This window comes from Chroicocephalus ridibundus, unplaced genomic scaffold (assembly GCF_963924245.1).
Source record: "Chroicocephalus ridibundus unplaced genomic scaffold, bChrRid1.1 SCAFFOLD_113, whole genome shotgun sequence".
Classification (NCBI taxonomy): Eukaryota; Metazoa; Chordata; class Aves; order Charadriiformes; family Laridae; genus Chroicocephalus; species Chroicocephalus ridibundus.
In genome coordinates, this window is record NW_026961151.1 from 497627 (window position 1) to 521109 (window position 23483).

The window sequence follows — 23483 nt, forward strand, 5'->3', positions numbered from 1 at the left end:
TCCGAGCCAGACACACACAGAAGCACAGACCAACACTACACAAAACGCTAAAAACAACGCACCTCAAGGATGAGAGAAAACTCTCAGCAAGAAGGATGACACCCAGACGGAAGTCACCGTCGGGCAAGACGACCTGGAGACCGTGGTGGTGATGTGAAGAGGCTCTATGGAAGCCCCTGAAACAGAGTGTAGGACATCATCATCTGTGATAAGAAGGGACTGTCAAGACTGATAAGATGTATGCGGGGGAAGCCTGGCTTCAAGACCTAAGAACGTAATGACATAGGGAAGAAGTCCCAGTTGTAGACGCAGGCCATCCGGAAACTTCCAAGACGCAAGACCGATGCAAGCTTTAAGCTTCTAACGCAAGACGACCAGCAGCCGAATGGTGCTATGCCCATGGGTGCAGGTGTTCGAGACCCTAGGGATGGCGCCTGAGGCGCCATGCCGTGCTCCTGGAGCTTAAAGACGACCTCGAGACCCGAGAAAGGTCTAAGACACAGAACACGGACCACACGAAAGACAACAACACACACAGGCTGGAACCACCCTGCCCGGGAATGCCGAACAGTAAGCCGCATCCCTTACGTGCCTAAAAGGAGACTGCCCTCCAGGACAAACCTCTCCCCTACGCCAACTTCAAAGACACCTTTTTGCAATTCTCAACCTCGTCCCCTCTCGAGCGCCAGTCTCTCAACTTAGCTTTTGGAGGGCCAGGGGTCCGAATCCATCCTTGAGGCAGTCCACAGAAAACAGCCATCCAGTACGTTCCTGTGGTCACCAGCTTCCTCCTCTTCCTCTGCAAAAGGAAAAGAAAAAAAAAGTTATCCCAAAAGCAGCCACAGCACCAGCAATAAGCATCCTGAGAGGAGATGCCAACCTCTTCCACAACACCCTCAGCCTCATGAACGCCGAGGCATTCTGCTCGCCCGCTCAGCGCCAATTCCAGAGTCTGACGCTGCGGCAACAGTTATTCACGGCACCTAAGAGACCAAGAAACACAGCATTACCACTGCGCTACTGCCAAACCACCAGTCCCGTGCTCCTCCTCGATACTATCTGGCTCGCCTCAAATGTGAGAGCCTAGAGCACACCAGGCTCCGACGACACCCGAACCCATCTGCAAAACCTGTCCAAGAAGGACTCATGAACCCGGCTCCCTTTTCTAGCCCTCCCCCAGTGCCAAAACTTTAGAAACCCCTTCTCTTCTCCCTGAGCTGCCAGGGAAGGAGCCCCACTTCTTCCCCATAGATCCCACCCTTTATTTGCCAGCCCGAACACCCGGCGTTGGACGCTTCTCAAGAGCCACTCTTCCCAGCCTCTCCCTGCGTCCCACCACCACCTCCCATCTTCTGTCTTCCCACAGACTCTGTGCTCTGCTGCAGACCCACAGAGTCAGTGAAGCCCTGATCTGACCTATACCAGGGGCCTGCCACAAGCCGCAAAGGCTCCAGGGACACGGCAAAACCCTGAGCACGGTGGGGGAAGGTGACAAGGCACCCCACATCCTGAAATACGTTATGCTTTATGGCCCTGCTGCTTTCCTGAGAAATGTGGAAACTCCATCTACAGCTGCAGACAAGGTGCTCACCCAGTCCCTGCAAAGTAATCTCATCATCTGCCCGATTGAGACAAATTCTATTGGCATCTTACCTGGGATACAGCAAAGCTAGTGGGAAAAAAAAAAAAAAAACACAAACAAGAAAGTTCCGTCTTCAATACAGTCAGGGATTCCAGGAAAATGCGCCACGCCTGGAAGAGAGAAAACCATACCCTTAAACTATCTCACCGCCCCCTAAGACTCATTACCACGCGACTCACCTGAAAAACCACAAGGAAGAGAACCGGCACATGAGGCCGCTCTCTACTATACACGCTGCCAAACCTCACCTGGTCCTGAAGGTCTTGCCACCTCCAGCTTCTTACCTGCTATTCTCTAAATGGGATAACATCTCCACCCAAGGAGCTGAGCCGCCTCCAAAGCTGCAATCGACTGAAGGACAGGCAGAGCTCTGACCCTGGAGAAGCCCAGCAGCAGAATGAGCTGCCCCAGCAGAGGCTGTGGGTTATATACCCCGGGCCCCGCCCACCCCCGTTCCCACCATCCCCTGGGAAAGGGCCTGGCTGACCTCCACAAGGCATAGAGCCTGCCAGAGGAAAAGCTGCTCCTTTCCTCACAGGCCTGAGAAGTACAGCATGCAAAACACCAAAACGGAGAAAGCGACCCTTAGAGGAACGGACAATATGTGCTCTTTTATTACAACTACATCAACTGTGTCAGCAACAGGGCCCGGTAGGTAAGTAAACTTAATTAAACTTTTGCAGGGCGTAGACATAAAGAGAAAGACATCATCCTAACCTAAATAGGCCAGAAGATCATGAAGCACAATAACAATATTTTTATCAAGACTCAATGTGCTTTAGTTTCCTTGTAAAAGAAACCCCACAACGAGTCATACAGCATTTCTAGCAAGACGACGCATATTATCCGACTTCTGCCAGAACTGTGTTCTGGATCGGACCGACAGACAGAGTGCAAGCAGAGGCTTGTGCGCCGCCCGTAATGCAGTGGCTGAGAAAGAACCAAGGCTTGGGGCCGCCGCTCTCCTCGGCCGAGTCTGCTCCGGTGCCCTGTCTGTCATCATTGCTGTTGTGCCTTAGGCCATGCAGTAAAACAAGTGACACGTGCTCCCTTTTAACTTCTCTCCTGAGGCAGAAAAGAACAAGAGAGAGAGACTTAGGGACTGAAAGATAAACTGAACTGTAATGAAATCTTAACAGCAAAATAATACTGAGAAAAGACAACAGTAACAAGAAAACAATTAAATATATACAGGACATACAGAACCCGATACAGAGCTCCCAGGATGACCGCTGCTTCACTGGCAAAGTCCGGAACCAGACTCCGTGACAGACCGGAACCAGACTCCGGACCTGGTTGCATAAATGCACGGATCGAGGTCAAAGGACAATGAACAGACAGAGGAGTCTTCAGAGGCCAGACAACAGGTACCGACCCCTTTGATCCCTCCGCTTTTATACTGAGCGTGATGAGGATGGGATGGAATACCCTATCAGTCAGATTCGGGTCACCGGTCCCGTCTACTCTTCACTATGGGTGCAACCCCTCTACGCTTTTCTGCTTCCAACCCTCCAACAGGGCAGATATATAAAAGTTAGCTGGGCTGTGCTGTTGTAGGAATAAGTATAAGCAAGAGCCTCTCTGCACGTCATCCCTTCGCATTAAGTGTAAATATAAGTTCTTGGTGCTCTGAAGGCAGATACTACCTGAAAAATACGTCATTATTTTCAGAGAGTTCACTTCATTGGAAGAGACTTACCTGAAAAGTAAAGTGACTGCAAACAACACCGGTTCTGTTGTACCTCAGACCAGCACTTCCACACATGGCTACGTAACCTCACATTCACATGAAAAAAAGAAGAAGTGGCCAAATGTATTCATGGAGCCGCCGGTCACATCTTCCCTTTAAGACCTCGGGCTCAGCCACCTTTGTCCTGCGCCCCCATCAGCTCCCCTGTGTATCCCTGGCCACCTCATCTCTCTGCATCTGAAAAAAAAGCAACACACCAACATCAAACATTACCCTAATGCAGAGCAGTAGCTTAATTCCAAAGGTCTTGTTTCTACTTAGGAACCCTGTTCACATAAGTCCAACTACAGCCTGTCATCCAAAGAAGAGACGCCTGCAAACATTACACCCCACACAATGCAGGTTTACCATCTTTGAGATACTGTCCCCTTCACTAGCCATGAACACCCTCTCCAACTTGTCTCCGCTTATGCCAGCGCCCGCTAATGAAACACCCGTCCACACAGCCTCTCGAAAGCTAATCAATTCGAGACGACTGAGCAACCTTTGCCTGGGTCTAGACAGATCCTCATATTCACTACAGACTGCCGTCTGTAAGTCCTGCCGTCTGAAAGTCCAAGACACAGAAGACAGAGCGCACAAACTACACAACCGAAGACACAGGCCAGAACTGCCCTGCCCAGCACACACTAGCTTTGTGCTGAAAAGTAACCCACTCCCTTTACCTACTCAGAGGAGACTGCTCCCGCATAGCCCTCTGCTCTAGCCTGACTTTAAAACTCCTCCCTGAAACTGTCAACCTTGGCCCCCCTCCAGCACCTGTCCCTCTACTTCGTTTTCAGAGGGCCAGTGGTCTGAATTCATCCTTGACAAAAAAAACCACAACAAACAGCTAACTGATGTGTTCCTGCAGTCACCATGTTCCTCTTCATCAGCAAAACAAAAAGAAATCACAGCTCCAGCAGCGACCACCATGACAGTAGATGCCAACCTCTTCCACAACACCCTCATCCTCAGAGGTGCCATGGCAATCCACTCACCTGCTTCACGTCGATTCCAGTCGGAGGCTGCAGCAACAATTATTTATGGCACCTAAGATACCAACAGACACAAAATTACCATTGCATTTCTGCAAAATCACCAGTCCCGTGCTCCTCCTCCACACTGTCCAGCTCACCTCAAATGCAAGAGACTAGAACAGACCAGACCCTGTCGACACCCAAATGCAAAACCGATATGACAGAGACTGATGAACCCACCTCCTTTTCCTAGCCAGCCCCCAGCGCCAAAACTTTCGAAACCCCTTCTCTTCTCCTCAACCGTCAGGGAAGGAGCCTCACTTCTTCCTGACAGCTCCCATCCTGTATTTGCAACCCTGAACCCCCTACGCCGGCTGCTTCTCAGGAGCAGCTCTTCTGAGCTGTGCCCTGCGTTTGGCAGGCACCTCCTATCTTCTGTCTTCCCACAGACTCTGGGCTCTGCATCAGACCCACAAAACAAATAATGTCCTGACACAATCTATGAGGGGCCTGCTGCCCGCTGCAAAAACTCTAGGGACACCGTGGCACTCCATGGGCAACGGGGAAAGGTGATGAGCCATGCCATACCCTGAACGACGCTATGCCTTACATCCCTGCTGCTTTCTTGAGAAATGCTAGTGCCATATATGCAGATGCATACAAAACGCTCACCCTAACCCCCATAAGATAATCTCATCATCAACCCAATTAAGAGAAACAATATCAGCAATTTACACAGCATACTGCAAAACTGGTGAAAAACCCACAGTTCTATCTTCAATAAAGTCAGAAATTCTAGGAAAATGCAGTGCTCCTAGAACAAAGAAAAGCATACTATTAAACCATCTGGGCACCCCCTAAACACTCATCACAAAGTTATGACCCGAAAAAAAAAGGAGCATACCAGTCAACTTTCTACCATACAGGCAGCTGGATGTTTACTGCTCCCGAAGGTCTCAGCTCAGCCTTCTCACCTCTGCCTCCCTAAATGCCGAAACACGCCTGCCCAAACAGCTGAGCCTGTCCCAAAGCTGCAGCAAAGCGAGGGACCAGCAGAGCACCCACCCCACAGGGCCCAGCAGCAGAACGAGCTCCTGAGCCCGGGCTGGGGCTCATGTACCCCGTGCCCCACCCACCGCCCTCAGGCCCCGCCCACCGCCCTTCCCACAATCCCCTGGGAAAGGGGCAGGGCCAACCCCCAGAAGACGTGAAGGCGGGCGGCAGCGGGAGCAGCAGCTTCGCTTCTCCTGCCTTAAGTTCCCAGCAGGCGAAGCACCTCCCCTTTTTATTTCCATTTGGGACCAACCTCTGGTGATTCTCTTACCGCTTTTGTGTGATTTCTGTCCAGCTGTTGCTGTGGAGAAGAGAGCTCTGCAGGGGTTGCATTATTTTTGCGATCTTCAGATATTTTTGTGGTTAACTGATAATCGTGTTTTATCGTTTTGGAAGGGTGTTGGAAGCATATGATTTCCAGAAGACTTATGAGCATTTACGGGCTCCTGGAGGACTAAAGTGCCATAGAGACGCGCGTCGGAGGACTGAGGGGGCACTTCCGGGGTCCTGGAGGACCGAAGTGCCACGGAGACGCGCGTCGGAGGACTGAGGGGGCACTTCCGGGGTCCTGGAGGACCGAAGTGCCACAGAGACGCGCGTCGGAGGACTGAGGGGGCACTTCTGGGCTCCTGGAGGACCGAAGTGCCATAGAGACGCGCGTCGGAGGACTGAGGGGACACTTCCGGGGTCCTGGAGGACCGAAGTGCCACGGAGACGCGCGTCGGAGGACTGAGGGGGGACTTCCGGGGTCCTGGAGGACCGAAGTGCCACGGAGACGCGCGTCGGAGGACTGAGGGGGGACTTCCGGGGTCCTGGAGGACCGAAGTGCCATGGAGACGCGCGTCGGAGGACTGAGGGGGGACTTCCGGGCTCCTGGAGGACCGAAGTGCCACGGAGACGCGCGTCGGAGGACTGAGGGGACACTTCCGGGGTCCTGGAGGACCGCGGGGTCACGTAGATGGAAACCCGGAAAACTGCCGGGCACTGACGGGGCCGTGGTAACGTGTAAGAGCTGATGCGGAGGGGCCGATGGCCGCTCTGGAGGCCGGGCGGGCGGCACCGATGCCGCTCCAGGTGGCGCGGAGCTCGCCAGAGTCCCGGCGGTCCTGGTTCGCCCTCCGGCCGCCGCTCTCTTGAGACTGCGGCCGGACGGGCCTCCGCGAAGCCGCGCCTGCGCACGAGCTGCGGAACCCACGCGGCGCCGGCGGCGGGGGCCGAGGGGGGCCGGGAGGCGCGGGCACTGCGCATGCGCCGCCCCCCACCTGCAGGACGCGCCTTCAGCCGCCAGGCGGCAGCACCCGCTCCGGTATTGACACACATCTGTGCGTTTAGGGAATTTCCGTTGCCCGTTTCCTACGTTAACGCTTTTGATACCGAATATCTATTTAGGCTGTCTGCCTACACACCTAGTTTGACACTAATATCTTTTTATAAACGCATCTAAGTATTTTTATATTCTAGGATCTTTCATATAACACAGAATCACAGAATCCTTAGAGACAGAGGTTTTTATTTTGAACTTTTACATACATAATTTATATATATGTATATTTCTCATTCCCTATTTCAACGCCTCCTGCCCATAGTTACAGGTTTTCACATTTTTTAATGCATCCCAAGAATTTTCAGACATTCTGGGGCCGCGACCCACTTCTTTTGGGGGGGCAACTCCACGTAACTCCTCCCCCCCATCTCCCACTCACCTGCTCCTCTGCTGCATCATCGCTGCCCCAGTGACATCGGGGTGCCCCAAATGACACCATCACCCCCCAAGACACACACACAGACACCCTTCTATTCACCGCAAAAAAAGGCTTAAAACGCCCAGACCCGGGGCTGGCCCCTTCTCCTCAGGGGGGCTCCGCCAGCGGCTGCAAACCTGGGCTGGGGCATCTCTCGAGCAGCACGAGACGCCTACGACGAGGCACCTGGAAAACAAAAATCCCCAATTATAGCTCAGCATCCCAAAAAAACAGCACAGAAGAGAGCAGAGGAGTTCCGTCAGACGGAGGGACGGGACAGGAGCTGGGGAAACAGCTCAGCTCGAAATACAGCACAGCCTTCAAAAGCCAGTGCCATCTGAACTCTTAAAAGTCAGGATTAAGACTAATCAGTGCCATTTTGAACACGTTCTTAGCATAAGGGCGAACCCTCCGGCTGGTGCTGGGAAACACCTGGCCCTTTCCCTTTCACTGAGAAGGTGTGCATGAAGTTTACATCCACCCAGTGAAAATACTTACCCTGTGAAAGTACTTGGCTTTCCTTCGGCGCTAATTTAACTTGCACAGCTGTGAACGGATACTACTAAACTATCCGTCTCCAAAATACACAGCTATGATTTGACCATGGGGGGTTTTTTGTGTGCTACACGAGGAGGAGGAGGGACATCGGGGCAGCGGCGCTGCCCGAGAGAGACACTACTGGCTGCCGGGAAAAGGCGGCACTGAAAGCCAGACAGAAGTAAAGTACTTCAGAGCACTCTGCCAAAAAAACGGGGGGAAAACCGCGTAACATTCAGTTGTCTCTCCTTTTAAACATTTCGAACAAATACCTAACTGCCCAGGTACACCTCATAAATTGTACACTACAGCCGTTTAGGCGGCTGCAGTTTAAACTACGCAAGTCAGTTTGTCGATTATACAACTCTCACTTTTCTTTTTTTAGCTTCATTTAACATAGAAAAATCAGTGAGAGAAAAAACTCCTCCAAATGGTTTTACTTTTGGGGGCGGGGAATCAAATCGCCGGCGCCGCGATCCGTAGGGCTACCAAAAAGGACCGGCAGATTCGCGAATGCTTTTGGCTGTGCTGAAGGCGCAGAGGAACGCGTTTTTATGGTATCTCGACTGTTCCAACCGAGAACCCAAAGGCCGGTGATGCCAGCAACTGGGGGGAGACGCGCGGCACTTGGGCCTGCGGAAGGAAATGAACTTCCTCCCGAGGTTACAGAAAAAGGACATTGTTGAAGCCGTAACTCACCAAAACCACAACCAAAACCACAGGATTCGCCGTCACGAGTTAAACGCTGCTGATGCTTCACGGCAAAGCCTGGAGAACGCAGAGAGGCGATGCCCGTTTGTCCCGTTTTGTCCATGTCTCCTCTTTGACCTCAATCGCCTTTAGGACAGATGCCAGTATCTCAGTGAGGTTTTCGAGTACCGCTGTGAAATATTTTAAAGACTTATTGACTGAGAAAGCATAAAGTTTTTATCGTGAAAGCAAAGCCTGCTTCTTCTGGACATGTGAACTCTTACAAACAGTTCCTTCCCTCTTCTAGTACAGAATTATTTTCACAGTATCGTTTGACAGTGAGCACCCAGAAAGAGAAGAATATGCTTTCAGGAAGAGAAAAATAAATGGAGGGAAGTAAGCTTTGCAGAGGCGTAACGTGCTCCAGGACAGACTTTATTTTGTTTTTAGGATTGTGAGGGACGGACTGTAAATTCCCTGCCGAGGGGCAGGAGCCCCTCCAAGCCTTCGGTGGAACGCCTCAAACACTCGCAAGGAAATAAATAACGCAGGCCTGGCCTTCAAACAGCTGATGAGGCTCACACTTCTGGCGGCTGAAAGTGTGGGAGAACTGTCTTGTGAAGACAGGTCGGTTCTGCCACTCGTGCCGTGAGCTCGCTCGTTCTCAGTTCTCGAGGCCGTTGTGTCCCATGAGTGACCTTTGCTTCATTATCCGCGAAACGCACGTGAAAGCGCACGCCCTGCATGTGCTAATGAAGATTACAGAGATCACGCTAAACATGTGTGACCACGGCACTCGTCTCTCCACCCAAATCATGGCACACGTCACCGGGGAGAAGGGAGAAACCTGTGCTGAGCCCGTCCTCAGCAAGGAGGGCGGACCGTGCTGAGTCAGCAAACGTAAAAGGGGAAAACAAGTGCCCCGAGGGAACAAAAAAGAAACAAAAGAAATAGATAGTGCCTGGGAAGAGTCTTCCCAAGAAAGAAGAAGATTATGCCTGGGAAGAATCCCTGAAAAAGACGCTGGAACCAGGACCCGCGATCTCTTTATCTCTGTCTTTTTCTCTGTCTGTCCCTCAGTTTCTCTTTTCTCTTGGAATTGTTAAGTAACAGTTAGAGCTGTGAAGTGATGACCTTAAGTACGACCTTAAGCACCGCTTGCCGTAAGTTGTCCTACACCTGGTGTTAACTAACACAATGTACACCCCAACACCTGCCATAATTTTTTATATACCTAACCAATTATCGTGGGCTTGTTAAGATCTATACTAACCATTTTGGTAAGCTAATAAATGTTTCTGTATGGACCTTGAGATTTATCTCACCTTAGTCCGTGCCGCTGAGAATTTACAAATCTGAAGTCACTTACCCTCCCCTCTTTCCTGACAGCGGGAAGCGACAAGGATTTTGTTAAAATATTTCACAGAAAAACTATAGGAGGAGTGCTGGCACATCCTTCCCGTTAACTTCAGAGTCCACACTACAAGTACCTCAGGAAAAAAGCAGACGCGCATCGCAGACGCACCTCGTACTCGCAGAGCACTCCGGATTCTTTCCGTCTGTCCTGTACCATCACGGCAGAAGGAAGGGCGACCACGGAGAAACGCTGGCAGCTGGCATTCTGCCAAGACAGGAAAAAAACTTCTGGCGTAAAGCTAGGTGGCAATCTAAAGCGTCCTTCTTTCGTGAAGGTCTGTGAAGACTGCAGCCAACGGAGGCTCCTGACGAGTGGGACACGGCCCCAAAGCCTGGGACTCACCGCAGCTCCTGCTTTCAGCGCTGCCCACAGAATTTTCCAGTTCAGGTGCCTCTCTCTTTCTCTGTCCCTTCCTCTTCTGCAGCGCTGGTCACTTGACCATCCTCCACCTAAGAGAACACAGCGGTGTCTTACAGCTCTTGCGATATGAAGCTTCCCAGATGTGCAGCCTTGCACGCACACAACCCTTCCCCATGGCCATACCGTGATTTTGGATACGCGTACGGACCCTGCGGTACATATCAGCAATCTGGTCTGCTGAGGACAACTCAGAGGGGACCCTTCCTCACCCAGAAATGCTTGGCTGTCTCTTCCCTGCCGCAGGAAGCACCTTCTGGCTCAATCACCTTGATGTTGTTCTCTGGCTGTTTCACGTTTTTCAAGCATCTTAATCTTCACCCACAGCAGCTCCTGTTCAAAGCCAGTAAACGTCCACCAGTCCCAGGTCGCCCACACCAGGAGGGAGAACGGGGCTGAACGGAGACAGCCCAGGCAAGTCTGTGGCAAAGGCAGCCCACGACAACCCCGGGGAGGAGCGGACAACCGTGGCCTCCGGGAGAGAAAGAGAAGGGGCAGCAGTTCCCCGACCACTGGCCCCAGCAGGAGCCCCACCTGCAGCAGGAGCTCCTGGAGACGCTGCTTTCCCCACCCGGATGCTCCTGGCACCTGCATCGAGAGGCGACCAAGCGCAGCCAGGGGCGGCCGCCGCTGTCGGGAACAAGACGGGGGGAGGACATCTGCCGGCAGTGCCTCGGCTGGGGAGGAGGGCCGGGGCCCGTCTCCTCGCAAAGGAACAGGGAGCGGGGGGGGTTGCGGGCCCGGGAGCGGGGGGACGCTGGCCCGGGAGCGGGGGGATGCTGGCCCGGAAGCAGGGGGGGGCCGGCCCGGGAACCCGGGGACGCGGGGGGAGAACCGTCCCGATGGGGGGGGACGCGAGGGGGGAAGGGAGGGGGGGTCCGAGGCGGAGGATGCGGGGGGGGGGCAGGGCCGGGGCCAGCCTGGGAGCCCAGGGACGCGGGGGGGGGGACGCGAGGGGGGGGGGGGAACCGTCCTGGGAGCGGGGGGGGGGTCCGTCCCGGGAGCGGGGGCCGCCCACCATCCTCCCGCCCGACGGAAACGCGGCCGGCAGACGCCGCTCCCCACGTGACCACCCGGAAGTAACGTACCGGAAAATGCTTCACAGGCTGGCGCGGCGGCGCCACGTGGGCGCCGGTGGCGCTGAGGCTGACGGCCGCTGCAAAGCCCGCAGCCCCACGGGCTGTGGGGCCACGCGAGCGGCTGCCAAAGAGCTTTCCAACGAGGCACGGCTTTCCCTCCTGGCTCTTCGGGCGTGGGAGCTGTCGCCAGAGCCGCGGCCCTACCGGAAAATGCTTCGCAGGCTGGCGCAGCGGCCCCACGTGGGCGCCGGTGGCGCCGAGGCTGACGGCCGCCGCAAAGCCCGCAGCCCCACGGGCTGTGGGGCCATGCGAGCGGCTGCCAAAGAGCTTTCCAACGAGGCACGGCTTTCCCTCCTGGCTCTTCGGGCGTGGGAGCTGTGGCCAGAGCCGCGGCCCTACCGGAAAATGCTTCGCAGGCTAGTGCGGCGGCGCCACGAGGGCGCTGGTGGCGCTGTGGCTGATTGCCGCCGCAAAGCCCGCAGCCCCACGGGCTGTGGGGCCACGCGAGCGGCTGCCAAAGAGCTTTCCAACAAGGCACGGCTTTCCCTCCTGGCTCTTACGGCGTGGGAGTTGTGGCCAGAGCCGCGGCCCTACCGGAAAATGCTTCTCAGGCTGGTGCGGCGGTGCCACGAGGGCGCTGGTGGCGCTGAGGCTGATGGCCGCCGCAGAGCCCACAGCCCCACGGGCTGTGGGGCCACGCGAGCGGCTGCCAAAGAGCTTTCCAACGAGGCACGGCTTTCCCTCCTGGCTCTTCGGGCGTGGGAGCTGTGGCCAGAGCCGCGGCCCTACCCGAAAATGCTTCGCAGGCTAGTGCGGCGGCGCCACGAGGGCGCTGGTGGCGCTTAGGCTGATTGCCGCCGCAAAGCCCGCAGCCCCACGGGCTGTGGGGCCACGCGAGCGGCTACCCAAGAGCTTTCCAACGAGGCACGGCTTTCCCTCCTGACTCTTTGGGCGTGGGAGCTGTGGCCAGAGCCGCGGCCCTACCGGAAAATGCTTCGCAGGCTGGCGCGGCGGCGCCACGTGGGCGCCGGTGGCGCTGAGGCTGACGGCCGCTGCAAAGCCCGCAGCCCCACGGGCTGTGGGGCCACGCGAGCGGCTGCCAAAGAGCTTTCCAACGAGGCACGGCTTTCCCTCCTGGCTCTTCGGGCGTGGGAGCTGTCGCCAGAGCCGCGGCCCTACCGGAAAATGCTTCGCAGGCTGGCGCAGCGGCCCCACGTGGGCGCCGGTGGCGCCGAGGCTGACGGCCGCCGCAAAGCCTGCAGCCCCCCGGGCTGTGGGGCCACGCGAGTGGCTGCCAAAGAGCTTTCCAACGAGGCACGGCTTTCCCTCCTGGCTCTTCGGGCGTGGGAGCTCTCGCCAGAGCTGCGGCCCTACCGGAAAATGCTTCGCAGGCTGGCCCGCCGGTGCCACGTGGGCGCCGGTGGCGCTTAGGCTGACGGCCGCCGCAAAGCCCGCAGCCCCACGGGCTGTGGGGCCACGCGAGCGGCTGCCAAAGAGCTTTCCAACAAGGCACGGCTTTCCCTCCTGGCTCTTCGGGCGTGGGAGGTGTGGCCAGAGACGCAGTCCTACCGGAAAATGCTTCGCAGGCTGGCCCGGCGGTGCCACGAGGGCGCTGGTGGCGCTGAGGCTGATGGCCGCCGCAGAGCCCACAGCCCCACGGGCTGTGGGGCCACGCGAGCGGCTGCCAAAGAGCTTTCCAACGAGGCACGGCTTTCCCTCCTGGCTCTTCGGGCGTGGGAGCTGTGGCCAGAGCCGCGGCCCTACCCGAAAATGCTTCGCAGGCTAGTGCGGCGGCGCCACGAGGGCGCTGGTGGCGCTTAGGCTGATTGCCGCCGCAAAGCCCGCAGCCCCACGGGCTGTGGGGCCACGCGAGCGGCTACCCAAGAGCTTTCCAACGAGGCACGGCTTTCCCTCCTGACTCTTCGGGCGTGGGAGCTGTGGCCAGAGCCGCGGCCCTACCGGAAAATGCTTCGCAGGCTGGCGCGGCGGCGCCACGTGGGCGCCGGTGGCGCCGAGGCTGACGGCCGCCGCAAAGCCCGCAGCCCCACGGGCTGTGGGGCCATGCGAGCGGCTGCCAAAGAGCTTTCCAAGGAGGCACCTCTTTCCCTCCTGGCTCTTCGGGCGTGGGAGCTCTCGCGAGAGCTGCGGCCCTACCGGAAAATGCTTCGCAGGCTGGCGTGGCGGCGCCATGTGGGCGCCAACGGCAATGAGGCTGACGGCCGCCGCAAAGCCCGCAGCCCCACTGGCAGTGGGGCCACGCGAGCGGCTGCCAAAGAGCTTTCCAACGAGGCACGGCTTTCCCTCCTAGCTCTTCGGGCGTGGGAGCTGTCGCCAGAGAGGCAGCCCTACCAAAAATTGCTTCGCCGGCTGGCCCGGCGGCGCCACAAGGGCGCTGGTGGCGCTGAGTCTGATGGCCGCCGCAAAGCCCGCAGCCCCACGGGCTGTGGGGCCACGCGAGTGGCTGCCAAAGAGCTTTCCAACGAGGCACGGCTTTCCCTCCTGGCTCTTCCGGCGTGGGAGCTGTCGCCAGAGCCGCGGCCCTACCGGAAAATGCTTCGCAGGCTGGCGCAGTGGCGCCACGTGTGCGCCAGGGGCGCCGAAGCTGATCGCCGCCGTAAAGCCCGCAGCCCCATGGGCTGTGGGGCCACGCGAGCGGCTACCCAAGCGCTTTCCAACGAGGCACGGCTTTCCCTCCTGGCTCTTCGGGCGTGGGAGCTGTGGCCAGAGCCGCGGCCCTACCGGAAAATCCTTCGCAGGCTGGCGCGACGGCGCGATGTGGATACCGGTGGCGCCGAGGCTGACGGCCGCCGTAAAGCCCGCAGCCCCACGGGCTGTGGGGCCACGCGAGCGGCTGCCAAAGAGCTTTCCAACGAGGCACGGCTTTCCCTCCTAGCTCTTCGGGCATGGGAGCTGTCGCCAGAGAGGCAGCCCTACCAAAAAATGCTTCGCCGGCTGGCCCGGCGGAGCCACAAGGGCGCTGGTGGCGCTGAGTCTGATGGCCGCCGCAAAGCCCGCAGCCCCATGGGCTGTGGGGCCACGCAAGCGGCTGCCAAAGAGGTTTCCAACGAGGCACGGCTTTCCCTCCTGGCTCTTCCAGCGTGGGAGCTGTGGCCAGAGCCGCGGCCCTACCGGAAAATGCTTCGCAGGCTGGCGCAGTGGCGCCACGTGTGCGCCAGGGGCGCCGAAGCTGATGGCCGCCGCAAAGCCCGCAGCCCCATGGGCTGTGGGGCCACGCGAGCGGCTAACCAAGCGCTTTCCAACGAGGCACGGCTTTCCCTCCTGGCTCTTCGGGCGTGGGAGCTGTGGCCAGAGCCGCGGCCCTACCGGAAAATGCTTCGCATGCTGGCGCGGCAGCGCCATGTGGGCGCCGGTGGCGATGAGGCTGACGGCCGCCGCAAAGCCCGCAGCCCCATGGGCTGTGGGGCCACGCGAGCGGCTGCCAAAGAGCTTTCCAACGAGGCACGGCTTTCCCTCCTGGCTCTTCGGGCGTGGGAGCTGTCGCCAGAGCCGCGGCCCTACCAGATAATGCTTCACAGGATGGCGCGTCGGCGCCACGTGGCCGCCGGTGGCGATGAGGCTGACGGCCGCCGCAAAGCCCGCAGCCCCACGGGCTGTGGGGCCACGCGAGCAGCTGCCAAAGAGCTTTCCAACGAGGCACGGCTTTCCCTCCTGGCTCTTCGGGCGTGGGAGCTGTGGCCAGAGCCGCGGCCCTACCGGAAAGTGCTTCGCAGGCTGGCGCAGCGGCGTCACGTGTGCGCCAGTGGCGCCGAGGCTGACGGCCGCCGCAAAGCCCGCAGCCCCACGGGCTGTGGGGCCACGCGAGCGGCTGCCAAAGAGCTTTCCAACGAGGCACGGCTTTCCCTCCTGGCTCTTCGGGCGTGGGAGGTGTCGCCAGAGACGCAGTCCTACCGGAAAATGCTTCGCAGGCTGGCCCGGCGGTGCCACGAGGGCGCTGGTGGCGCTGAGGCTGACGGCCGCCACAAAGCCTGCAGCCCCCCGGGCTGTGGGGCCACGCGAGCGGCTGCCAAAGAGCTTTCCAACGAGGCACGGCTTTCCCTCCTGGCTCTTCGGGCGTGGGAGCTGTCGACAGAGCCGCGGCCCTACCGGAAAATGCTTCGCAGGCTAGTGCGGCGGCGCCACGAGGGCGCTGGTGGCGCTTAGGCTGATTGCCGCCGCAAAGCCCGCAGCCCCACGGGCTGTGGGGCCACGCGAGCGGCTGCCAAAGAGCTTTCCAACGAGGCACGGCTTTCCCTCCTGGCTCTTCGTGCGTGGGAGCTGTGGCCAGAGACACAGCCCTACCGGAAAATGCTTCGCAGGCTGGCCTGGCGGCGCCACAAGGGCGCTGGTGGCGCTGAGTCTGATGGCCGCCGCAAAGCCCGCAGCCCCACGGGCTGTGGGGCCAGGCGAGCGGCTGCCAAAGAGCTTTCCAACGAGGCACGGCTTTCCCTCCTGGCTCTTCGGGCGTGGGAGCTGTGGCCAGAGCCGCGGCCCTACCGGAAAATGCTTCGCAGGCTGGCGCGGCGGCGCCACGAGGGCGCCGGTGGCACCGAGGCTGACGGCCGCCGCAAAGCCCGCAGCCCCCCGGGCTGTGGGGCCACGCGAGCGGCTGCCAAAGAGCTTTCCAACGAGGCACGGCTTTCCCTCCTGGCTCTTCTGGCGTGGGAGCTGTCGACAGAGCCGCGGCCCTACCGGAAAATGCTTCGCAGGCTAGTGCGGCGGCGCCACGAGGGCGCTGGTGGCGCTGAGGCTGATTGCCGCCGCAAAGCCCGCAGCCCCACGGGCTGTGGGGCCACGCGAGCGGCTGCCAAAGAGCTTTCCAACGAGGCACGGCTTTCCCTCCTAGCTCTTCGGGCGTGGGAGCTGTCGCCCGAGAGGCAGCCCTACCAAAAAATGCTTCGACGGCTGGCCCGGCGGCGCCACAAGGGCGCTGGTGGCGATGAGGCTGACGGCCGCCGCAAAGCCTGCAGCCCCACGGGCTGTGGGGCCACGCAAGCGCCTGCCAAAGAGCTTTCCAATGAAGCACGGCTTTCCCTCCTGGCTCTTCGGGCGTGGGAGCTGTCACCAGAGCCGCGGCCCTACCAAATAATGCTTCACAGGATGGCGCGTCGGCACCACGTGGCCGCCAGTGGCGATGAGGCTGACGGCCGCCGCAAAGCCCGCAGCCCCACGGGCTGTGGGGCCACGCGAGCGGCTGCCAAAGAGCTTTCCAATGAGGGACGGCTTTCCCTCCTGGCTCTTCCGGCGTGGGAGCTGTCGCCAGAGCCGCGGCCCTACTGGAAAATGCTTCGCAGGTGGGCGCCGGTGGCGCCGAGGCTGACGGCCGCCGCAAAGCCCGCAGCCCCACGGGCTGTGGGGCCACGCGAGCGGCTGCCAAAGAGCTTTCCAACGAGGCACGGCTTTCCCTCCTGGCTCTTCGGGCGTGGGAGCTGTGGCCAGAGCCGCCGCCCTACCCCGAAATGGTTTGGAATCTGGCCCGGCCGCAGCACCTTGGGGTGCGGGCTTTCCTGCTGCCTTCAGAGTCTCACAACCACCCTTTCCCACTTGGCACCACGCCAGCCTCTACCGTTTGTATTATTACCTCAAGACCGTGTACAACTTAACGTTATACAGAGAACTACACATCAATACATGCTCAAATTAAGCATAGCCAATGGAACAATTGGCAATACAGTGCCATCGCATGTTACACAGTGTCACATCTCATTGAAGACCATGACGGAGCGATACAACGTAAAGCTTAACACAGTACTGGGCAGTGCCAGGCAATACGCCGTCACAAAATCACCAATAGAGAAATTGACAACGGAGTGCAGTCTTGCCACACAATCTGTGAAGCCACCGTTAAGCCAGTGACAGGCGGTACAACATCACACGTTACAGTATACAGGGCAGTACAACCCGATTCGCAGACAAAGAAATTAGCGGAAATTACAAGACTCCCAGTACAGTACAATGCCAGACAGTCTCAGCTGTCGGTCAAGACAATGCCAGGGCAACGCAGTGCAAGACATAACGTTATACAGGTCAGTACAAGGCAATACGCAGTCAAATGAAGAACAGTAAACTACAATACCCAAACCACACTGCAGTACAATGGCAAACCATCCCACATGTCGGTCGAGACAATGACAACGCGAGACGGAACACCGTGCAGGGCAGCACAAGGCAGTACACAGTCAAATAAAGAACAGCTGACCAGAAAACCCGCACTACGCTGCCATACGATCTCAACACGTCTCGGATGGCAGTCAAGGCAATTACAGGGCAATACAAAGCACTACGTCGCAGTACACAAGGCAGTACAAGGCAACACTCAGTCAAATAAATAACAGACAGTCAAAAAATTCACAGTGCAGTGCACTACTCTGACACCATGGGTCAGATGGCAACCAAAAGAAGGACCGGGCAATACAAGGCGAGAGGTAACCCAATACGGGGCCGGACAAGGCAATATGCAGTTGTGGCGGGTGGAGCCATTCACTTCAGTCCTGAGAGAAATAGAGAAACATTTAGAAACATCACCACAATTACCAGGTTCCGTGGCCACGTCCCCCGGATAATTTATTGCACAGGGGCCAGGGTCAGTCCCGTTGAGCCACAACCCCCTTGCTTTCTAAACTCCTTCTCGGAGAGGAGTCTAGGTGCGGCTGGATCCAATTCCTAGCCCCGGACTTGGGCAACGGTTCTCCTCTAAAGGATTATGTCTGTGCCGTCAACCCTTTATGTGGCTCATAAAAAAACAGCTGATGAAGGAAGTGACAATATGGTGGCCTACAACGGCAGAATAGATCAGATGACAATCAAGACAACAACAGAGCAATACAATGGAAGACGTACCACCACACGGGGCCGGACAAGGCAATACACAGCCACATCAGAACCCATGAGAGACATCACACTACAGTCCAGTCCTAGGACAGATTCTCTAACGTGACCGTCAAGACGACAGGGCAATACAATGCAAGATGTAACACAGGCCATATGCAGTTGTTGCGGGCGCAGGGATAAAATTCACTCCTAAGAGAGAGGCAGAGAAACATTTACAAACATAACAACAGTGATTCACCAAAGGTAGCAGCGCACGTGATGGCACTTTACCAGATTCCACGGCCACGCACCCCGGGTCGTTTCCTGCCTAGGGGCCAGGGTCAGACGAGCTGTCATGGAGACCCTCCCCTTGAGTCACAAGGCTCGGAAAGGACCCCCTTGCTTTCTAAACTCCTTCTCCGAGAGGAGTCTAGGTGCGGCTGGATCCCACCCTCGCCCCGGACTTGGGCAACGGTTCACCTCTAAAGGATCATGTCTGCGTGATCAAACCCTTTGTATCGCTCAGCTAAGATTGCAAAGTCTGGAATGCTGTTAGTCACTTACCCAGAATCTGTTGCGGCAAGGCTTCTCTCAGCCTCCAGGAGCAGAAACTTACGTGAGCGTCCCCGGGAAATGCTGGCAAACAGGCCACTGCCTTGCAAGAAAGCTCCAAGGGCTCTTGGTCTGTCCGCTAGGTCTATAGCAAGCTAACTGACTCACAGTGTTTTGACTCTGGTGCCAGCCATCCCACAAAGTTCAAGTGCCACTCGTAGCGACTCCTCCTGGTTGTTATAGCTCGAGCAGCAGCCCGGGGCAAAAAGGGGGGTGACATCGCAACAGCGGTCAAATACAGAACAACCGGTTAAAAATTGCACAATACAGTGCCAGAGACTCTAAAGTAACTGGCAAGACAACGACAGGGCAATACCATGCAAGATCTAACCTTACACAGGGCAGCACAAGGCAACATGCAATTAAATGCAGAACAGACAATGAAAGAATTGACGGTACAGTGCCATACAATGGTAGAGTATATCAGATGTCGGTCACCACAATGACAGAGCAATACAAGGCAAGACGTAACGCAATACGGGGCCCTACCAGGCGACACAGTCAAGGAAACAACAACCCATGAAAGAATTCGCAATACAGCGCAGTCCTAGGACAGAATGTGTAAAATGACCATCGAGACAGTGACAGGGCAATACAATGCCAGACACAACACCATACCAGGTGGTAACAAGGCAACATGCAGCCAAACGAAGAACAACCGATTAAGAAACCCAGCATACATTCAACTGTAATACCAGAGAAGATCAGAAGGCAGTCAAGACAATGACAGCGCACTATAACGCGAGAAGTAACACAATACAGGGCAGTACAAGGCATTACACAGTCAAATAAAAAGAACCAATTAAAAAAAACAAAAACACACAATACAGTGCGGTGCGATGCCAGAGTAGATCAGAAGGCAGTCGAGACTATGACGGGGCAATATAATGCGAGATGTTACACAATACAGGGCGGTACAAGGCATTAGAAAGCCAAATGAAGAACAACCGATTAAAAAACCCGCAATACAGTGTGGTACGAGGCCCGAACAGATCAGAAGGCAGTCAAGGCTACGACGGGGCAATATAATGCGAGACGAAATGCAATAGAGGGCGGTACAAGGCATTACACAGTCAAAGAACAACCGATTAAAAAAAAAAAAAAAAACCACGCAACACAGTGTGGTACGATGCCAGAATAGATCACAGAGCAATCAAGAGCGTGACAGGGCAACACGATGCGAAACCGATACTGAGTGAGGCGGAGCAATACTATTTCAAATATACAAGAACATAGTACGGAACCAAATTCTTAAGCGTACGACACAAGACCATCTCAAATGGCAGTCAAGGAAGTTACTGAGCAACATAATCCTGATTTGCACAAAATGGTGCCATCAGGCACCATCACGTCCGTCAACACTAAGTTGTACTGCAATATCCCCCGCATCACACGCGCCGTACCCTTCTGCTCACCTGCTCCTCATGGATTCCGGATTCGGACTTCGTGGCACTCTCTGGTTCTGGCACCTAAAACACCTAAGACACACAATATTACTGTTGAGCTTACGGGAAACCACCACCCCCATGCGCTACCTCTCTGCTACCCAGCTCACCTCCAACGCTCGTCCGGCTCCGGATGCCTGCGGCGCCTGCAAAACCAAAGACAAACACTCCCCTGAGCTGCAATGTAGCACTGGGCTATTAGACACCAACGTGTCCACAACCGCCTCACTTGCTGGGACTACTCAGTGGGCGTGCAGCATCGCCCCTCTGACCCTGCGTGTCACACCAACCGAAGAAACGCATGCCGAGATACCGCCCAAAACCCTACAAATTCCCCATCTCCCACTCCCTCACCTTGCCCGCCCATCCTCCCCCGAGGCGTGCAACCTGAAGGCTCGCAAACCACCCATAAAACCCAACAGACATGGGTTGCTTTAAAACTTGAAAGTTGCTCCCTCTGAGGCAGATGTGATAAGGTCAGCAGCGGCGGGTGGGCTGAAGTGACTGACTCATCCCCATCCCCACATCCCATGTCATTCATTGCTTCAAAACTTCAAATTGGAAAGAACCAATACATACAGTACTCAGAACCACATCTCTCTAATACCACTTGCTGACCCACCTTCTTACATCGCTCTCCTCCTCTACGCTGCCCCGCCAAGCTTGTCCTGTTGCATCTGCAAGAGCATCAGAGAAATCACCCTGAGGCAGAGCAATAGAGTCATAACAACAAGAAGTCTTGCACCTTTTTACAAATACCATCTAAGGTCCAAATACAACCGTACACAAAGAAAATTACAAAAAAAAAATCCGCACCAAAACCAGCCGTACCCTCTTCCACATGAACTCTTCTTCACTGCTGCTGTATTGCCTTCCCAACATGCCTCTGCTCTTTCCAAACAAAACAGAAGAGATGTCTACACAGCCTCCCGATGGCTACCCTGAGATAACTCTAATACCTTTGCCCCGATCTACTGGGATTCATGTACTACATATAGACTCTCCACAGGATTCCGCCCACCCTGGACACTACGTGCCCGGGCAGTGCAGCCCCGAGCCAAACACTCACGGTTACGGACAGACACTACACGGAACACTACGAACGACACGCCTCAAAGATGAGAGAAAACTCTCAACAAGAAAGATGACACGGGGACCAAAGTCACCATCGTGCAAGAAAATCTGTGGGATCATGATGATGTCAACGTGAAGATGCTCTACGGAACCCCCTGAAGCAAACTGTAGAACGTAATAAGTACTTATTACTGGTACGTAATAAGAATGGACTGTTGAGCCCGCTAAGATGGACGTGCAGGAAGCCTGGCTTCAAGACCTAAGAACGTAACAACGCAGGGAAGAAGTCCCAGACGTGGAAGTGGGCCGTCCAGAAACTTCCGAGAGGCAAGATTGATGCACGCTTTAAGATGCTAACGCAAGAAGAGCGTCACATGAATGGTGCTACGCCCACAGGCCCAAGCATTCGAGACCCTAAGGATGACGCCCAGGGCCCCACGTCGTGCTCCTGGAGCTCAAAGATGACCTCGAGACCCAAGAAGGGGCAAAGATACACAACACAGACCACATGAACGACATGACAACACGCACAGGCTGGAACTGCCCTGCCCGGGACACGCTAGCATCACACTGAACAGTAAGCAACATCCTTTACCCTCCTAAATATGACTGTGCCCCGGGACAGCCCTCGCCACTACGCTAACGTCAAAGACCCCATTTTGCAATTGTCCACCTCAGCCCCTCTCCGGGGCCTGACTGTCAACTTAGCTTTTGGAGGGCCAGGCGTCTGAATCCTTCTTCGATGCGGTCCGCAAAAACCAGCCATCCGATACATTTCCGCAGTCACCAGGTTCCTCCTCTTCCTCTGCAAAAGGAAAATAAAAAATAACCCCAGAGGCCGCCACAGCACCAGGAATAAGCATCCTGAGAGGAGACGCCAACCTTTTCGACGACACCCTCAGCCTCCCGAACGCCATGGCGTTCTGCTTGCCTGCTCTGCACCGATTCCGGAGTCCGAGGCTGCGGTGATAGTTATTCACAGCACCTAAGAGACCAAGAAACACAACATTACCACTGCGCTTCTGCCAAACCGCCACACTATCGACTCCTATCTTCTGTCTTCATTCACATGAAAAAAAAAAAAAAGTACCCAATTGTATTCATAGAGGTGCCAGTCACATCTTCCCTCTAATACCACATGCCGAGCCACCTCCGTACAGCGCTCCTCTCGGCTCCCCTGCGTCACCCTGCACATCTCGTCTCTCGGCATCTAAAAAGAGAAAAAAAAAAAAATCAAACATTACCCCGATGCAGAGCGATAGCTTAATTCCAAAGGTCTTGTTTCTACTTCGGAACACTGTTCAATTAGATCCAACTACAGCCTGCCATCAAAAAAAAAAAAAACCACAGAAAAAGCCCACAAACATTACACCCCACACAAAGCAGCCTGAACATCTTTGAGATACTGCGTCCTTCACTGACTGTGAACAGCCTCTCCGACTTGGCTCTGCTTATGCCAACACCCACTAATAAAACACCCACGCACCCAACCTACTGAGAGCAAATTAATTCCAGATGACTACCCAACCTTTGCCTCGGTCTCCACAGATCCACATATTAACTGTAGACTCTCGTCACTATTCTGCCTGCCCTGGACTCTACACACCCGGGCAGGGGGGCTCCGAGCCAGACACACACACAAGCACAGACCAACACTACACAAAACGCTAAAAACAACGCGCCTCAAGGATGAGAGAAAACTCTCAGCAAGAAGGATGACACCCAGACGGAAGTCACCGTCGGGCAAGAAGACCTGGAGACCGTGGTGGTGATGTGAAGAGGCTCTATGGAAGCCCCTGAAACAGAGTGTAGGGCATCATCATCTGTGATAAGAAGGGACTGTCAAGACTGATAAGATGTATGCGGGGGAAGCCTGGCTTCAAGACCTAAGAACGTAATGACATAGGGAAGAAGTCCCAGTTGTAGACGCGGGCCATCCGGAAACTTCCAAGACGCAAGACCGATGCAAGCTTTAAGCTTCTAACGCAAGACGACCAGCAGCCGAATGGTGCTATGCCCATGGGTGCAGGTGTTCGAGACCCTAGGGATGGCGCCTGAGGCGCCATGCCGTGCTCCTGGAGCTTAAAGACGACCTCGAGACCCGAGAAAGATCTAAGACACAGAACACGGACCACACGAAAGACAACAACACACACAGGCTGGAACCACCCTGCCCGGGAATGCCGAACAGTAAGCAGCATCCCTTATGTGCCTAAAGGAGACTGCCCTCCAGGACAAACCTCTCCCCTACGCCAACTT

At 56.1% G+C, this 23483-nt stretch overlaps 1 long non-coding RNA gene across 1 annotated transcript; it reads right to left on the reverse strand.

The window, feature by feature from the left end:
* Positions 1-9903: 9903 nt before the first annotated feature.
* LOC134509107 (uncharacterized) lies at positions 9904-10700 on the reverse strand. Its single transcript, XR_010069245.1, has 3 exons — positions 10420-10700; positions 10133-10239; positions 9904-9994 (listed from the first exon to the last, which is right to left on the reverse strand). It is a non-coding gene; the product is annotated as an uncharacterized LOC134509107 (long non-coding RNA).
* Positions 10701-23483: the final 12783 nt, after the last annotated feature.